Source organism: Poromitra crassiceps (genome assembly GCF_964638095.1).
Source record: "Poromitra crassiceps genome assembly, chromosome: 14".
NCBI lineage: Eukaryota > Metazoa > Chordata > Actinopteri > Beryciformes > Melamphaidae > Poromitra > Poromitra crassiceps.
This window is the reverse complement of record NC_139633.1, coordinates 22,049,176-22,053,423: the sequence shown is the minus strand read 5'-3', so window position 1 is coordinate 22,053,423 and position 4,248 is coordinate 22,049,176. Positions and strand designations below refer to the sequence as shown.

Here is a 4,248-nt window from a genome sequence, read left to right as displayed (position 1 = left end):
TAAGAGGTGTTAATGAGTTGCATGTTCGTTCATGATTTAGACTTACTAACTCGCAACATAGGAACGTCTTCGATTTATAGTTGCTAATCCTAGCATCACATCCCTGATGTCATGTGATCTTCAATCCTGATGTGAGGTATTCGTGGCTGTGACGATGTCATCCCTCTGGTGACATCACCGGTGGGAAGGTTATATCACTGATGAGGTCATCGTATCTGATGAGGTCATTGTATCAATGATGTCACTCAGCCTCACGTCACTGGTGATGATGAGATCGCTGTGTAACATCATCTCTCTCCATTGTGATGTCATCTGTCGATGTCAATCGGATGCACTACTTGCAGTAACGGGGAGGGAGCCCGGCCAGCCTGATTGGCCCCAGATGGGGCCCTTTGGCAGCACATCCCAACTGACAGGGAACCTTTCTAACAGCTGGGTTCAAGGACAACTCGGAAGAAAATAGATGAGCTCTCAGGTATCGAAAATTGGCATTGAAATTTGGCACGTGAATCAATACTAGTACCGACGTAATTCACAATGCCTTAAAGGTATTCAAAGTTTGATACACAGCCCTACCGGAAACACACGGCTGTGATGAGCGCGGCTCCTTTCGAACTGCCGTCCTCAGACAGCATAAAATTGACGCTACACTGAGGAGCGAGTTCGTCGACTGTCTCCCGCATGATGTGGGCGAAATGTGGATGTAGTTTGTAAAGGGGCCCATCCACCCCTACAGTGATGTTCAGATGCTCCAGTCCACGGTTCTCTCTGATCTTATCCACCACAGCTGCCATTCCTGCTGCACACAACTGAGCTGCACGATGTGATACTGCTCCACACACCTCTTTGACGATGATGATGTCATCACAGGTGCTGTCCAACCCAAGGTCTTGCAGGATGGATCTCACCTGCACCAAACCCAGACCGTCACTCTCTATCTGTGAGAGGTACTTTGTCTCGAAGATGCCTCTGGTCTCTAAAGTTTCAGAGATCTGTCCTCTGAACAGGAATCCTCTCTTGGTCAGATCTATCAGGATGTTCCGCACAATTTCGCCAAGATACATGCCACTGCACATTTTCTCATATCTGTGTTTGCCTGGATTGATGGAGAATTCATCCACGGAACGGTCGTACTCTGGCCTTATATCATCAAGGCAACCGTTGTCTCCAAAAGCCCCCCACTCCATGTTGACACACATGACTCCTTCATCTCCGTCTACCATCTCAATGTTCCTCATCTCCTCCATGTAACATGCATTAGTGCCATTACCAGCGATGAGTCCGATCTCACAGCTATGATCTTCGTAGGCGCAGGTCATCATGGTCCCCACTGTGTCGTTGACAAGGGCCACCACATCCAGTTCAAAATCCTCTTTCCTCTGGATCGCATCCCTCAGCAGTTCCACCACATCTTCTCCCTCACACTCTGTTGCTGTGAAGCCCTTGGTCCACGTCAGCAGGATACCATTGTCCAGGCTGGTCTGTTGGAAGGGGAAGCGGAAGGTGAAGCCCAAAGGAAGACGAGCGCCCTTCATCCCCATGCAGTCGAGGAAGTCGCTTATACACTGCACTATATGGTCGAACAACTCTACCCCTGTCCCCTGCATCACTTCCAGAGGGACAGTATAGTTCTTGTGTTGCATATCCACCGTTCCTTTTACAGAACAAAGATTGACCAACGCAACTGTGAAATCGATCGCTCCGAAATCCACCGCCAGGAAGTCACCATCCTCTGTGCCGTCAGGTGTCCTTCGTACAAAGGTTGGCAGCATCTTGACAGTAGCAGAGTCCTGGGTGCTCTTCGACAGGCCCCTCTGGATCTCTATCGTCATTTGATTCTTTACCTCCATCAGTTGTTCAGTCGTCAGGTGGAATTCTGACAGTATCTGGTTTTTTTCACGTGATTGGTCGGCCAGTCGGCAGGCCACGGCCGTCACCATGGCCACACCCTTCCCACTGCCGCTGTCTGACAGGAGGAACCGCACATCAGAGTCTGGCACCAGACGACAGACCATCTTTTGGAGACGACTAGCATATTGTGGGTGCATCTTGTAGAGGGATCCATCGATGCCAATGGTGGTTTGGAGCCGTGCCGATCCTTTGTTGTCCTTCAACCTCATTAGGATGGCACCCAGCGTAGCAGCTATGAGGTTGGCAGAGCGCAGACACACAATGGCACACACATGCTGCACAATAATACAGTCATCGTTTGATGGCTTCACGCCAAGATTGATCAGAATCTCCCTGGCTTTACTTAAGCCCTCCTCAATCTCCTCTATAGCTGAGACATGCTTGGTCTCAATCGTCCCTTTAGTGAGCAGCTCAGGAGTGATCCTTCCATCAAACAGCAGTTCTTCTTTAGCCATCTCCACCAAGATAAGACGGACCAGCTCCCCCATGTACATGCCACTGACCATCTTCTCAAAGAACTGGTATCCGGGGTTGAGGGAACCATTGTCTATCTCTCTGTCAAACTCCGTCCTGATGTCCTCCAGGCTGCCGTCGTCTCCGAAGGCTCCCCACTCAGTGTTGACACACATGCGGCCCTCGTCTCCCTCCACCAGTTCAATGTGCCGCATCTCCTCCATGTAGCACGCATTGGTACCCGTACCAATGATAATGCCCACTTCACAATGCCGGTCATCAAAACCACAGCCCATCATGGTCCCCACTGTGTCATTCACTACTGCCATGATCTCAGCTTCATAGTCTCCTCGTTTCTTAATGGCCTTGTTGAGCAGCTGGACAACATCCATCCCCTGCACTCCACTGGCATTAAAGTTCTTTGTCCATGTTATCAGATAGGCCTCGTCTAGTTTGGTCTGCTGGCATGGGAAGGAGAAGGTAAATCCGACTGGCAGTTTCTTGTCTTTGATGTTGTGTTTCTGTATGAAGTCGCCAAGACAATCTGCCACATGGTCAAACAGGCTTGTTTCACTGCCAGTCATGATATCTGCTGGCGTGTCATAGATTTGACTCTCCATCTCAATGTTCTGTTTCTTATCATGGCTCACTTTTACAAGGAGAATCGTGAAGTTAGTGCCTCCCAATTCCAATGCAATGAAGTCTCCGTTCTCTGTGCCGTCAGGGATTGAACGCACAAACGTTGGCAGCATCTTCAGCATGGCCATGGTGTTTGTTTCCAGCCCCAGTCCCATGGATAGCTCCATGCTGAACCGCTCCATGATGTCCAATAAGGTATCATCAGAGAACCTCATGGAGGACAGGTAATTATCAATCTTTTCAACCTGGTCATCGTTGAGTTCAGTGTTGTTGGCTAGTAGCTGGTCTGCACTCATACTGGTCCACTTTACCCTCTAGTATTGGCCCACCACTTATGTAGCCTCAGCCAGGAAGGATTTACGACATCACTGATGACATCACAATTAATAACATCACTTATGACATCACAATTGCGCGAGTGACATCACTGGTGACATCACATGCGTCATAGAGACACTGAATAAAATAGGCCACGCTAAGCTAAAAGCTGCTGTGTGGTGGTGGGCTGTACAGCCAACAAATAAAAAATCACAAGTTAGTTTCTTGTACTCCCGAGCAAAATATCTCAAGCTAAATATCCTGGGTCTCAGGATATTTATCTCCACTAGAGGCGAAGCCAGGGGGAGATTAGGTGATCGTTTGTGTGTGTGTCTGTATGTTCCCTCCTCGCTGGTGTAGCTCCTGCATTTACTAGTGAGGATGTCTATTGTGATGACATCATAAGTGAAATCAACCTTCAACAGTGATTATCACCAATGATGACATTATCATCAAACATCATCAGTGTTGACATCGTCTTCAATGATTCAATGATCATTAAAACCTTCAACAGTGACATCACTGTGACATCATGACCTTCAACAGTGAGATCATATGTCAAGAGTGACATCATCAGTGAAATCATCAATGATGGTGGTATCATCAATTATGACATCATCACTCTCGACATCACCATGTTGTTCACAACCTCAGCAGGGAAGGATTAATGACATCACTGATGGTATCACAATTCACTCTATGATACAATGCCTTTGACATCATCTGTAGTTATGACATCATCAGTGATTTATAACATGATGGTGCCAGGTGCATAATGGCGGGCATGACATTAACTGATTTATGACATCAGTGATGATGTCAAAGACAGATACATACTGATCATCAGACGCATGACATCACAAATGCTCATTGTCCATGTTGTCGTTCACAACCTCAGCAGGGAAGGATGACATCACTGATGGTATC

At 47.7% G+C, this 4,248-nt stretch overlaps 1 pseudogene across 1 annotated transcript; it reads right to left on the bottom strand.

Annotated features, from left to right (window-relative positions):
• Window positions 1-572: 572 nt before the first annotated feature.
• On the bottom strand, window positions 573-3,299 carry LOC310789549 (hexokinase-1 pseudogene; annotated as a pseudogene). The gene has a single exon. The product of its transcript is annotated as a hexokinase-1 pseudogene (transcript).
• Window positions 3,300-4,248: the final 949 nt, after the last annotated feature.